Raw genomic sequence first — 15686 nt, 5'->3', positions numbered from 1 at the left:
TATATATATATATATATATATATATATATATATATATATATATATGCTTATATATATATATGAAATCGAATCGGAATTGGAATTGAAATTGAACCAATCCTATGACTGGCACCCGGCAGATGCCAGGAACCCTGGACTGGCGGTACGTAAAAAGCACTATCCGAATCGTGGCCGATGCCAGCGCCGCCTCAACTGGCTTCCGTGCCGGTGGCATGTAAAAAGCACCATCCAAATCGTGGCCGAAGCCAGTGCCGCCTCGACCGGCTTCCGTGCCGGTGGCACGTAAAATGCACCAATCCGACCGTGGCCGTTGCCAGCCTCGCCTGGCACCTGTGCGGGTGGCACGTAAAAAGCACCCACTACACTCACGGAGTGGTTGGCGTTAGGAAGGGCATCCAGCTGTAGAAACATTGCCAGATAAGACTGGAGCCTGGTGCAGCCTTCTGGCTTCCCAGATCCCCAGTCGAACCGTCCAACCCATGCTAGCATGGCGAACGGACGTTAAACGATGATGATGATGATGATGATACTTATTTATTATCAAATATAAGGACATATTTATTGCGTTACATTTTTGTGAATAGTTGGTCTATTTCAGGATCCTGAAAATAAGAGAAAGAATAGCAAACGTTAGAAGGAATGATGGAGTTCAAACTTCTGACATTAATGAAATAATACATAGATTAAATTTTTACAACAAATTATGCAGAGAAACATAATTAAATACAAAGTGTACACGTTTAAGACATAAATGTAGCCAAGATTATTTGGTGGAGATAATCCAATAGCTATTAACAGAGATATACGATTTCTTTTTTCCTATTTACAGTTTTTAGTGTGGTACACTGGTTTTGATATGAGATTTGAATGGATGAAATCGTCTGGATCAAAATAGTTTCACATGATGATAACAGTATTTTATTTAAACATTTTAAACATTTGTGTAAGACTTGACAGAAAATTGCACCTCCAGTCGTGGTAGATATTTTACAATCAATATTTTAAACAACCTCACAGAAAACCAGCCATCCACCTAATCACTAATCAGTCTGGTGGGCACATAAGCCAGATCGACTGTTCTTTGTAAGCCTAGTACCTATTCTATTGGTTCCTTTTGCTGAACCGCTAACTTACAGGGACATAAACACACCAACATCGGTTATGCAATGGTAGGGTACAAACACAGACACACACATAGATATATAAATACATACATATACGTATATATATATATATATGTATATATATATATATATTATATATATATATATATTATATATATATATATATATATATATGCATGTATTTATCTACAGATTATGATATTCTCTTCTCATTGGATCGTAGGAAAACATTAAGTGATAGGAAAGAGTAATTTTGATATTTCAAATGACCACCACAAACATTCTATGAAGTAACATAAAATTATCAAAACAGTTTTCAGAAACTTTGCTTTCAAAGACCTGTATAATGTAAAAACTAGCAACTTATTCAAATATCAAAAATACTAGCCTGGTCTAATAATATGGTATACAGTAGCTGGTTCTTCTAATATTATAAATAGTATCCAGCCATATTAAAATGGAAACTAATACACTGACCATAATAATATTTAAAAACATAGAAGACTGTTGTAAATATATGAAATATAGTTGCTGGATCTACCAATAGGAGATAACGCAAACAGTTCTACTTATTGGAAAATAGTAGTTAGGTCTTCCCGTCTGAAGAATCATAGCTTGGGCTACCAGTATCAGAAATAGTAGCTTGTACCAAGATGAGAAAATATATAAAAATATTCATAAACAGGATATACAAAATTCCTTTTATACAAATGCATTGATGAAATTCTCAACAAAAATTTCCTCATAATTTATACAAACAGAACTAATTAAGCATACATAAAAGTTTTAAAAGACTTACATTTTTTAGCCATGAATCGTCAGCTGATCTGCAAAATAAGAAAATGAGAAAATTCCAGATTAGTAAAATGAGCCTGTCGTAATGAGTGAAGCATCTTATAGTTCAGGCTTTATGAAATGTAATGTGTCTTGAATGGCTCAACAATGCAGAGTGGACTGTAATATCTGTGAAATAATTTAATTATTTATAGTCTAATATAATATTTAGGAATATAAAAATTCCTTCTTCAGATATTGCTTGGAATGAATCGAGTCACTGTTATAAACGGTTACTGATTTTTTTTTGATTTTTTTGGAAGTGTCTCTGCAGTGGTCTCATGAAGCTCCTTCTGAAATTCCTCATGCGGAGTGCTTGAGGGTGGCCATGTCTCAAGCTTATGTGTGTTGGCATATCCGCAATGTTGCTTCTAAGTTATGTATTATACATGCATTTTTTTTATACATAAGCATGTTACTATTGTGCGTGCAGGATGTCAATGTAAAATAATATAGTGATTGCTAATTTCCAACCTGTTGTTAATTTGGGGCCCTAATCTGTCTGAGGATAGCTTCTTTAATTCTAAAATTTCTGTCATTGGCTTCAGTTGTGATTGTTATGTTTTTGTCGGTGTCCTGGCATCTGTCCAGATGTTTTCTGAAGGAGGAGGCTCATGTGTTTAAATATTCTTTGATGCGAATGTATGACAGTCTGGTTGTGCCACCCACTTAAAAATTGTTGCATTTGTTACATTGGATTCTATACACAGCATTTACTCGTTGGCATAAATCTGTGTTGCGGATAGTTTGTGGTTGGGTTCTTGGTTTGTTGGGGGGGGGGCGAGGGGGTGGTCTAGTTGGTACGTTGGAAATTTGCTGAGTGTGTTGTTGCTGTTGGCTCAAGATAAATTTAGGGCCCAGACTGATGAGTTCTAGCTCTTCATGGGAGAGTGACCCACTCAAGTGTGTGACTAGGGGTTTCATTGTAGATGGTATGCTGGTGCCCCTGATGTTAGGGTTATCTTGATAAGTGGATGTCCCGTTCATCTGTGTCAGTGTAATAGACTGAGTTGTGGCAGTATTTGGTACAAAGCTATAAGAATTTAAGTTTGAGGCATTTCTTCTCTTGGTCAACACAGTGATGGAAGCATTGGTCAATAGCTGTGGAGGTTTTTCGGTGTGTAGATTACACATTCGCACCAAAGAACATCTAAACGTGAGTCTCCTCTTTGAGAAAACTTCCAGACAAAAGCATAACAGTCACAATTGAAGCCAATGACAGAAATTTAGGAAATTTAAGAATTAAAGAAGCTATCCTCATAGACAGACTAGGGGCCTCAAATTAACAACAGATTGGAAATTAACAATCACTATTATTTAACTACATTGACATCCTGCACGTACAATGGTAACATGCTTATGTATAAAAAAAATGCATGTATAATACATAACTTAGAAGCAGCGCTACAGAAATGCCAACACACATAAACTCAAGACAGAGCTGCCCTTGTGCACTTCTCAAAAAAAATTTTGGAAGGGGCTTCGTGAGACCACTACAGACACACTTCCGAAAAAAAATTTCAGTAACCGTTGGAAAACCGATTATAACAGTGACTCGATTAATTCCAAGCAATATCTGAAGAATGAATTTTTATATTCCGAAATATTATATTAGACTATGAATAATTAAATTATTTAACAGCTATTATTGTCCACTCTGGCCTGTTGTGTCATTCAAGACACATTACATTTCAAAAACAATATACAATGCTTCCAGCGAACTACAGTAACCATTTTCAGTCTTTACCTTTAAACTTAGCATGAGGAATAGACAAAAGGTGTTTCAACCAGAGATAAAAGGTGAGAGGCGAAGAAAGAGATAAAGGAAGAGAAGAAATTAAGACAGAAGTTGGGAAGAGGTAACTGGCAAAAAGAAATTATTCCGTAAAATAGATCAGTTCACACATGCGTATGCACTCACACACATGCACACAAGTATATATATCCTGCGTTTCAAATTATTAATGGCGTAACATTTAAGTTTTATTCAAAAGTGGCGATCGTTCGTTATGAGAACAAGATAGCCTATATGGATGGATCATCATCATCATCATCATTGTTTAACGTCCGCTTTCCATGCTAGCATGGGTTGGACGGTTCAACTGGGGTCTGGCAAGCTCGAAGGCTGCACCAGGCCAGTCAGATCTGGCAGTGTTTCTACAGCTGGATGCCCTTCCTAACGCCAACCACTCCGAGAGTGTAGCGGGTGATTTTATGTGCCACCGACACAGGTGCCAGACGAGGCTGGCAGACGGCCACGCTCGGATGTTGTTTTTATGTGCCACCGACACAGGTGCCAGACGAGGCTGGCGAACGGCCACGCTCGGATGGTGTTTGTTACGTACCCTCAGCACGGAGGCCAGTCGATGCGGTACTGGCTACGGTCACGTTCGGATGGTTTTCTTATGTGCCACCGGCACTGGTACCACAAGGATACAAATTCCATTGATGTTCATCTATTTTGATTTGGTTTGATTTGATTTGATTGATTTGATTTTATTTTCACTTGCCTCAACAGGTCTTCACAAGTGTCACAAGAAGGAAGGTATGCACAGGTGGACTGACTACGTCCCAGGCAGGGGCCACGGGTCATGGCTTCACTAGTCTTGCCGGGTCTTCTAACGCACAGCATACTTCCATAGGTCTCGGTCTCTAGTCATTTCCATGGTGCGACCTAACGTTCGAAGGTCGTGCTTCACCACCTCGTCCCAGGTTTTCCTGGGTCTACCTCTTCCACGGGTTCCCTCAACTGCTAGGGATCGGCACTTTCTCACACACCTATCTTCATCCATTCTCGCCGCATGACCATACCAGCGCAATCGTCTCTCTTGCACACGACAACTGATGCTTCTTAGGTACAACATTTCTCTCAAGGTACTAACGCTCTGTCGAGTAAGTACACTGACATTACACATCCATCGGAGCATACTGGCTTCATTCCTCACGAGCTTACGCATGTCCTCAGCAGTCACGGCCCATGTTTCACTGCCATGTAGCATGGCTGTTCGTACACATGCATCATACAGTCTGCCTTTTACTCTGAGAGAGAGGCCTTTAGTCACCAGCAGAGGTAAGAGCTCCCTAAACTTTGCCCAGGCTATTCTTATTCTAGCAGTTACACTTTCAGCGCACCCACCCCCACTACTGACTTGGTCACCTAGATAACGGAAGCTATCAACTACTTCTAGTTTTTCCCCCTGGAAAGTGACGGAAGTTGTTTTCTGCAGATTTTCGGAGGTCAATGCTCCCGAGCATCTGCGACATACAAAAACTATCTTCCCAGTTAGCCTACCTTTGACATTGCTGCACCTCTTATGTGTCCATAGCTTACACTGGGTACATCTTATAGAGTTTCTACCTACACCTTTTCTACAGATCGAGCAGGGCCATCTTCCTGAGGATATTTGTGGATTGTCTACCTTTCTACTTATTAGTACTTTGGTTTTAGCTAGGTTGACTCTAAGGCCCTTCGATTCTAAACCCTCCTTCCACACCTGGAACTTCTCCTCCAGTTCTGATAGTGACTCAGCAATTAGAGCGAGGTCGTCAGCATAGAAGAGCTCCCAGGGGCAACCTGTCTTGAATTCTTCCACAATTGCCTCGAGGACTATGATAAATAGGAGGGGGCTGAGTACTGAACCCTGGTGGACCCCAACCTCTACTTTGAATTCTTCTGTGTACATGTTGCCGACCCTAACCTTACTTACGGCATCTCTGTACATGGCTTGCACAGCCCTCACCAGTCATTCATCTATCCCTAGTTTTCTCATTGACCACCAGATGAGGGATCGGGGGACCCTATCAAAGGCTTTCTCCATGTCAACGAAAGCCAGGTACAGGGGCTTATCTTTGGCTAGGTATTTCTCCTGCAGCTGCCTTACCAGGAATATAGCATCAGTGGTGCTTTTCCCTGGCACGAACCCAAACTGCATCTCATCTAAACTAACTCTCTCTCTAATTAGTTGGGCTATGACCCTCTCCGTAACCTTCATTACCTGATCCAACAGCTTGATACCTCTGTAATTATTTGTATCTAGGGCATCACCTTTACCTTTGTAGCAGTTGACTAGTATGCTGCTACACCAGTCATTGGGTATGACTCCTTCGTGTATCACCTGGTTGACTATACGGGTGACTAGGTTATAGCCGACACTACCAGATATTTTGAGCATCTCTGCAGTAATTCCTGATGGGCCTGGGGCTTTCCCTGTCTTCATGCTTCTAATTGCCTTAGCTACCACGGAACTATCAACTCGGATAGCTGGTCCCTCTGTTGGGTCAACATTCGGCAGACTCTCTTTATCCCATTCATTTTCTTTATTCAGCAGCCTTTCATAGTGGCATCTCCAAACCTCTCTCTTTGCATCCTCATTTAGCGCAAGTGAACCATCATCCATGCGAACACACTTCTCTCCTACCACATCACGATTCTCTCTCACACACTGTCTTGCAACACGAAATACCTCAAGTCTTTCATCCTCACCGCTCAGAACATTGGCAAATTTTTTCTTATCCGCTTCCCCTCTGGCTAAATAAACCTGTCTCCTAGCTTCCCTTTTGGCTGTCTGATACAATTCCCTGCTACCACCGTTCTTCCAGTCCTTCCAAGCCTGTCTCTTTTGTCTAATAGCCCTGTCAACCACGGTGTTCCACCACCATGTTACTCTGGGTCGAGATGGTACTTTGCTCCATCCACAGATCTGTTCAGTGGCTGTCAGCAGATTGTCTCGTAGGAATCTCCAGTTGTCTTCCACATTTAGTGAAGCTATATCCCCTTCTGTTTCGTCAAAGTCTTCGAGTAGTATGTCTCTAAATCTCTGTCCATTTGCAGGATCTTTAAGCTTCCAGACCCTTCTCCTCCAAGCTGGTCTTCTTCTGGGCAACCATTTAGCTCTGATCCTGATGTCGCTAACTACTAATCTATGTTGAGGAGTACATTCTTCGCCTGGAAAGGTTTTGGCATTTATAATCAGCCCTCTTTCCCTTTTTCTGGCAAGGATGTAGTCAATCTGGCTGGTGTGTCTGCCAGAACGGTAGGTGACTAGGTGAGAGGTGGGTTTCCTGAAGTTGGTATTGCAGACCATAAGGTCATTTGCATCGCAGAACTCCAGCAGCCTGGTTCCCTTCTCATTACGAGAGCCAAAACCGTAGCCTCCATGAACGCCATGGAAGCCCCCGACATGTCGTCCAACATGTCCATTGAAATCACCTGCCACGAAGAGAAGGTCACTATCATTTGTCAACGAGGTAGTCCGCAATAGGGTGTCATAGAATTGGTCTTTTTGTCCTTCCGGTAGCCCTGGTTGAGGGGCATATGCCGAGATGATGGTAGCTGTCCTATGGTGTAGGACTAATCTAATTTTAATTACTCTGTCACTTACTCTGACTACCTCGATTACCTTACCTACCCATTTCTCCGCAAGAAGTATACCCACGCCCCCGACCCCGTCAGTGTTCCCTGCCCAGAAAATCTTGTACCTGTGTTCCTTGCCTGTGAGGAGCCTAGCGGAACCTCCTCTCCACCTTACTTCCTGGATACAGCATACATCCACATGTCTCCGTTCAAGCAGCTCTACAATCTCTCCAGACCTACCTTTCAATGTGCCAACATTGAGTGTGCCAACTCTGAGGGTGTGGGAGGTGTGGGCATCTGAGACCCTGGGATGAGGGACAGCCATGTCATGTACCTGAAAAGAAAGCTTGCATTTGGCAGATTTCATATGGAAACACTAGACTACAACCTGCATACATTTCACAATTTTTTGCGCTGTATGATCAGACAAACCCTACATAGGTGCTAGTGGGGGAGGGGGTAGTTAAGTAAGGCAGGGGTAGAACTTCCGGTATTTGGGTAGAAACTTCCCGTAATTGGTGGAGGGGGTGGGGGTCGGAGGGCGGGCGAGAAAATCGAAGCAACTAGTTTGAATACTATATTTGAGGGGAAAAATAATTAGATAAATGAATGAAAGCCAGAGAGAGAATGAAAATAAATGAATAATAAAAAAAAATACGATAAGATATATGATACGGGGGGGCATAAGGAGAATGGAATAAACAACGAAGATGGCGCTGAAAGAAAAGATAAACTTTAAAAATGCATGAAGACGCCATGTTTTAGAGATAGAGAAACGAAAGGGGAACAGATCAAGGTATCCAAATAAACGCTTAAAAATATGAAAGCAGCAGGATGGATATATATATATATATATATATATAAACAGATAGACAGATAGATATCTATAATAATGGTATTTTTATATAAGCTTAAAGCTTATGGCGATCACCGTGCAATGACTAGGGAAACTAGTCTAATAAAGGGGCATATAAGCCCTCGACAGAAAAAAGAAGGCATTGATTAATTTTAATTTTAATCCTTCAGCTATTTAATGCTTTTCTTGGGCATGCAATCGCCTATATATTAAATCTGTTGTCATTTTTTAAAATAGTCATTCCAGATAATAACAATATTAATAATATCTTAGCAAATTTCGAGAATTATATTTTCTTGCGAATTGATTGCCCTTGTATCGAGAGTATTTCCTCACTGGTGGCTGTAATTTGATTTCAGTGCAAAACGAAACAGGTGTAACACAAACTTCAATACGATAGTTTGTGGCTGCTTTCTGTCTGAATCATAATGTCAGTATTTTTTCGCATATTTAGAAAATAAAAAAATTCTTAAAAAGAGTTTTACAAAAAGTTTTGGAAATTTTTTCAGAATCATAATCTCTGTATTTTTCCACATATTTTTGGAGAAAAAAATTCAGAAAAAAGTGAAAAAATGAAGGAAATGGGGGTGGGGGTAATTTAAAAATGCTGATTTTTGCCAATTTTTTTGAAGATTCGTATTTCCCATAGCCGAAAAGGGGCAGGTTTGTGTGAAAAAAAAATTTTTTTTGAAGGGTGGTTTTTGGAAGGGGACGGGTGGAAGTCTTGCCAACAAATATATAAATGGACTAGCTTAAGGTGACCCACTCTACGCATGGGTGAGGGTGTGGTTGCTACTTTCTGTTGCTTCCTTTCTGTTACTTATCACCACATTCTCCCTCTTTGTTTCTCTCTCCTTTCTCTCTCACTTTCCCACTCTCTTACTCTTCCTTTCTTTCAGACTCTCCCTTGCTTTCTCTTACTCTCTATCTTTATCTATCTCTCTCCCATTTATAAAAAAATTAGATTTCCACGCTTAAATTACAAATCCACTTCCACTTTACCATGTTGAAAATTCAATTGAAATCAGGCAAAAGGTGTCCAATCTAGACCCCCAAGTGTCCCCCAGAATCAATAAAATCCCCGTTTTCACACCAAAGCAACCACTGTAGCACCTCAAAATGTCTTCCAATCAATTTCTCACCTCAAGTTACCCCCTCCTATAAATTTTAATCCCCATCCAGCCCCATTAGACCCCTTTTTACATAAAAATCCAATTTGTATCACTGTTCGCCTTCTTCATTTTATAGATTAGACAGATATACCCGGCCTTACTCGGGATTAAAATAGTTTATTATTGTTTTGCTTGTTTCGGTATTATAACCCGATTTCATTTGGGTCTATGCAGGTCACATTTTAAAAGATGAGGAATTTTGTCCCAGAGGCCATGCCTTTCAATTGAGCAAACTCAAAGGTGCCATGCAAACTCGCTAGCACTTTTAACATAGGTGTGCATATTTTCAGCTCAGTCAGACCACATATGCACACATACAATATATATTATATATATATATATATATATATATATTATACACACATACGCATTAAATATGTACATATATACTCATTATATATACATGTCTACACACAACTTTCAATAGGAACATGCTCAGCATTGGCAGTATAAATGTACATGGCTTGGGGTCACCTTGGAAACAAGGCTACCTGTTAAACGACATCAAGTCACAAAATCTGCAGACCAGACTCTATCAGCAAGACCAGACTCCACAGCCTGCGGGCACTCCAGCACATGTTCGGCGGACATTTCAACATTTTTCTCCATGTCTGCCGAGAATGGGCAGAGGTGGCACCGCGGTGCTTCTTCGGAAGTGTCGGGACCTCAAAGTAAGAGCAATTTTCCTAGACCCGGAGGGTAGGCTGGTTGTTTGGATGTCAATGGCAGCAATGGGTGTGCTTTTTGACCGATTACAGTTTATGCACCATTCTGAACAGGCCGGCCAGATTTCTTTTGACGTCTAGAGGTTTTCCTGGGTACGTCTCAACCTTTACTTTTACTGAGGGATTGGAACACTACCCTGGACACTCATCTAGACTATGTGGAGATGCAAATGCTTCAAAGACCCGCTCAGATGTTTTCAACTGTTTGGGAGGTACCGACTGGACCACCCGAATGTGCTGATGTGGACATGGAACAACCACATTGGGTCATCCAGATTGTACTTAGAATATTCTGTAGGACAGTGGATAAAGATAGTGTAGGTTGTCCACAATTCCATATAGTCAGCTACACAGACCACAAACTTGTGACTTGTACACTTGACTTAGTTATGACATATAGGGAGGGTCCCAGTTACTGGAAGCTGAACATGTCGTTCACAGCACGCCAGGCTTACAAGGACTGGATTAGCACATTAGTTAAGAGGGCATTGACTGGTGCCATCATCAACAACAGATGGTGGTATGCCCTAAAGAAAGCAATTAAAGCAAAATCAGTGAGGTACAATAAGGCCCTAGCATTAGACTGAAATAGAATAGAGGGAGAGTTAGTTAAGAAAATAGAAGAGGCACTTAGATCTGGCATCACATCCAATGTACTGGCAGTGAGGTTGGCCCCCGACCAACACTTCAACACCAAACACGAAGGATACATTGTCAGAGCTAGGATGCATGCTTTGAGGAATAAAGGAGTTGGAGCCACCCAAGAGGCCCAAGTGGCGGAGGTGCAACGAGGCAACAGAGCCACCATTAGGTCACTTACAGATGAAGAGGGGCGTGAAATACTTGAGCCTGAAAAGATGTGTGAGGCCTTTCAATAACACTTTGCTCGACTGTTCAGGACAACTGGTGGGTCAGAATGCAGAGTGTTCTGTAGTGCCTACCTTCGTGGCCTTCCACGACTCTCAGCAAGAGAGGCAGAGTGTTGTAAAAGACCCATCACAGCTGCAGATGTATGGGATGTGATGGCAAGCTGCGCGAGAGACAAGTCACCAGGCTTGGATGGTCTTCCCTATGAACTTTATTGCCATATGCCAGACTTGTTTGGAGGCATCTTGGTAGCTGTCTACTGCAACTGGCAGCAAAACGGGAATATCCCAGTCTTTGTAAAGCAAGGAGTGGTGATCCAAACAAGGGAAATGACGTAGATAACTTCAGGTCCATCACTCTGCTCAATGCAGATTTGAAAATTTTGGCCAAGGTGTTAGCCAAGAGGTTGGCGCCTGTCATCAAGAAACTAGTCGACAAGGCACAAACGTGCGCCATGCCGGATAGGAGTATCCATGACAACCTCCATCTTATTTCTTTATTGCCCACAAGGGGCTAAACATAGAGAGGACAAACAAGAGGGGTAAACCTCCATCTGATGCACTACATCATAGACAGGGTAGTTAAGGAACCTGGCATGGGTGGAGTGATGATCAATTTAAATCAATCAAAAGCTTTTGATAGGGTAGACCATCACTACTTGGAGGCTGTCCTCCAAGTGGTTGGATCGCTGCCTTATACAGTGGCATCTGCTCGGTATTTCGCGTAAATGGTCATCTATCCGGATCATTTAACATCATACGTTTGGTTCATCAAGGTAGCCCCCTCTCATTGCTGCTGTATGTTTTGACTCTTCAGCCACTACCGTGGAAGCTGGCAACGCCGAGGGGCATGCTATGAGAGCTGGGATGTGAGAAGAGTGTGTCTGCATATGTGGACGACGTCACCATCATAATGTCAAGCCACAAGGACATCGACCTGGTCGGAGAGACACTAAAAGAACATGAAGCGGTAATGGGAGCAAAAATTAATCGAGAAAAGTCAATGAGCTTGCGGCTCGGCACCTGGAGAAGCAAGCCCATGCCATCCAACAGTGTCTCCATCGTTGGACGCTTGACCAACAAACCGGTTCAATTTCTCAGGGTCTGATTCGGTCCAGATTTCCAAATGGAGAAGAACTGGGGCGAAATAATGACTAGAGTGGCCTAAAAGGTCGCATACATCACATCCGTCATCGATTACCATCTGACCATCGTGCCTTGTCCCAACCCTACCATCACCAAACTGGAACGCATACTCTTCCATTTTTTGTGAAAGGGAAGCGTTCCAATGGTTAGGCAGTCCATTTGCTGTCAACACCCGCTAAATGGAGGTCTAGGCATGAGGTGGTTGATGATGCGCTGAGACTGAGTCATCTCCGGCACTTCATAGACGACGGTGAACAGGTGTGGTCGCCGTTTGTGTGGTGTGCTTTCCTGCAGCTCATCTCCTTGGCTGAATTGCAGTTGTGGAATAAACAGAGACCGAGGCTAGGCGAATGGGACTGCGAGTGTCGCGTTGCTGTCAAGCAACTCTGCCGTCAGGGACCAAACTTGTGTGACTTCATTACAACAAAGGCATTCTATAGAGAATTAGTGGAGGGAGATGCGATGACATTCTCGGACAGAATCTGGGCGTTGATGAGGAACACTTGACCTGCCTGTTCAGAACACCTTTCGGGCGGGACCTATGGACAATCACCAAAGATCCCTGGCTTGGCAGTGCTATCGAAAAGCATTACCTGTTCAGAATAAGCTCTACAGGCACGGTTCGAGACACACTGGACCGACTTGCCTGAGATGCACGCACTCATGCAGTCTCTAACCATTTTGGACCTGTGGGCTTATGCCAAACGGCTGTTGTCATGTGTGAGACGAGTCCGCCTGTCGGTCGAGTCTATCGTGAAAACTGCTCCACCATCTTCCCTCAACTTGGAAGGCAAGACAGTCTTCATCATACTGGTGGCCATGGTGAAAGAAAGTGTGTGGTAGACTCGAGCGAAAGGATTAGAGACAAACACTTACCTCTCTGGCCAATCGCTCATCAACTTTTTGAAGTACCACTTGAAAAGGAAGGTGAGAATGGAGAGGCAGGTTTTGTCTTGTGAAAGTTTCAAAAAAGGTGGGTGAACGTAGCAAAGATGGTGCATGCGAGTGACGAAACCACTTTGAGCATGATCCTGTAAATCGAAAACAGAGAGAGAGAGCACTTTGCTCACATGTGTCGATTCCTTCCCTGCCTGAGGATACCATAGGCTTTTCTTTCCACGGATAAACATAATCTTGCTTTTCAGATTTTTAAAATTCTTCTGTGATACACGATCACTTTTGACCGTCTTTATCCCCTACCCATCCCTTTTGATAAGAATTTTACATTTTTATTCTCAATTTTTCCCTTTTTCTTTTTCATTTTCAAAAAGAAAAGCTTTACATTTGTATTTGTCCCCTCTCTGTTCAGCCCTGTGTGGCCAATAAAGAAAGTGATCTATCTATCTGTCTGTCTTTCTGTCTGTCTGTCTGCCTGCCTGCCTGTCTGTATGTATGTCTGTCAGTCGATCAATCAATCTATCTATTTTCTCTCTCTCTCTCTCTTCCTCCCTCTTTCTCCCTCCATCCTTCTTTCATGTCCTCATTCTCTCTGCCTTTCTCACACTGTTTATGAATATGATTAAAATCATTATTAGTAGAAGCTATGAATTTCCCACAGAGTCCACAAACCAGTTCTAACTTCTGTTAATTTGCATAAGTCTAAGAAATCAATATCACAGAATCTAATTTCTTTCACCAATAAAATTGTGTGTGATTGTTGAAATTGTTAATAGCTGTGTTAAGAGAAATAAGTGTAGAGAGATGATGGATATTAAAGGCTAACCAAATTTTGGATTTTTTAAAACATTTATTAATTTCTTTCTGTTATTTGCAAATAGTACCAGTGATCTAATCGGGTAGAATTTGGAAGAGTAGCAATTTAGTATATTTCAAACATATATGAAATGAGGTATATAGAAATCAATAAAAAAAACTGATATTCTTTGTTATCTCCCTTACTTATTGTTTTTGGTGTGCCACTGTCTACTAAAGAAATTTTTGTCTACTAATTACTAGGATAATCACAGCTTACAATATACCATAACTGAAACCCTGCTATATATATATATATATGTACTTATATATTATCAAATTTAAGGACATATATCATGCAATACCTGTCATCCTCAAAGCTGTCCTTATCGTCTTTCTGAAATTAAAAGAAATGATATTGAATGTTAGAAGGAATGACAGAATTCCAACTTGTTACAACAGATTATACACAGAAGACCTTACTGAATGTAAATAGTACAACAGGTGAGAGTAGTGACAATTTTCTGATGGAGATTATGCAATCCATATTATCACAGATACACATGATTTCTTTTTTTCTTATTTATAGTTTTAGCATGGTACACTGGTTTTGACATAGGATTTGAATGGAAGAAATCTTTTAACTAAAAACAGTGTCAAATGATGATATGAGAATTTTTATTTAATCAATTTAAACTTTTGTGTAAAATTCAAAGTCATATGAGACTTAGAAATGTATACAATACCCCACAACTAGCTTTAAAAATGACTAAAAAGAAGAGACGAAAGAGTGTAAATAGAGAACAATTAAAAGGTCATGTTACTGAATAGTCATTTAATTTTCATATATTGGTTGATCTTTTATTTGACGTACCTTGAAAGAAAATTGCACCTACAGCTATGATTAACATTTTAAAATCAAAATTCCAAACAACCTCTCTCTCAGATTGATAATAATTGCAACTGGAACAAATCATTCCATAAGAATATAGCTGAAACAAATATTGAGCAGTCAAAGTCCTTGTTTGGTAACTTTGCTCTGTATCTGATTCCTTTCATGCATTGGCAGATCTGGATGAGATACTAGAGATATACAGGGATATACATTTCACATTAATTTACATAAAATCTAGATCCCTACACAGATAACATGAATAATTTAGTCATATTCCAATGAAAAGCACAAAGAGACATTCTCTAAACCTATCGAGAAAATATTCCAAGACTGATGGTTACTAAAGCAACATTAAAGCCTCACCATCCATGAAGACCTCTCGTAACAAACAGAAATGTATTTCTGCCATTATTGGTGCAGCTTTATAATACTCATTATGAAGTAGAATAACACAGTAAATAATAATCACCGAATTTCTACGATGTGGTAGAGGCCTACAATACAGGAGTTATGAAAAGTATTATACACTAGCATACCTATGTCCTCAAAAATGCAGGCAACTTTATTAATGATACAAAATGGCACATGAGTGCAGGGGGAGAAAACATATAAGTGTATATATATATATAAAGAGGTATGTTATAAGGTATTTCTCCAAACGTTTACCTTTTTCCTTATAATTTTTGAAAACCTGATTAAATTCGATGATTAGTATATAAATTCTGTTATAATTCTTATTAGATAAGAATTTAGAGATATATTCCATTGGTTTATTCCAAATAGATAACCCTTAAGCATGTAGGTTTCCTGGAGTTTTAATATAAATTAATAATTAAAATAATAATGACAATAATAAAAGCAAAAATAAAAGAAGAGTGCCATTGTCATCAAGGGAACAATAGTTTGACATCTCATGTGTCTTCAACAGGTTCAAAAAATAATTTTGTCAATCTACTTCATTTTGGCGAATATATAAAGGATTGAGGTACCTCCTCCAGATATAGAAACAAAATAAAAGAAGAG

The 15686-nt window shown here is 40.5% G+C and overlaps 1 protein-coding gene across 5 annotated transcripts in view; it reads right to left on the bottom strand.

Moving 5' to 3' along the window:
• Nucleotides 1–15686, bottom strand: part of LOC115221048 (transient receptor potential cation channel subfamily M member 2-like) — a 706843-nt gene that overhangs the window by 590250 nt on the left and 100907 nt on the right. The window contains exons 1-3 of one of the 5 annotated variants that reach the window (XM_036510361.1): nucleotides 14134–14166; nucleotides 1924–1951; nucleotides 571–602 (exon numbers count right to left, since the gene is read on the bottom strand). The exons of the other annotated variants lie outside the window; for them this stretch is intronic. The gene's annotated coding sequence lies outside the window, so the exon portion shown is untranslated. Of the gene's footprint in view, nucleotides 1–570; nucleotides 603–1923; nucleotides 1952–14133; nucleotides 14167–15686 lie in introns of those variants that run through there. 5 annotated transcript variants of the gene reach the window in all.

Source organism: Octopus sinensis, linkage group LG17 (genome assembly GCF_006345805.1).
Source record: "Octopus sinensis linkage group LG17, ASM634580v1, whole genome shotgun sequence".
Classification (NCBI taxonomy): Eukaryota; Metazoa; Mollusca; class Cephalopoda; order Octopoda; family Octopodidae; genus Octopus; species Octopus sinensis.
The sequence above is the reverse complement of the archived record's forward strand: the minus strand, read 5'-3'. Positions and strand labels throughout refer to the sequence as shown.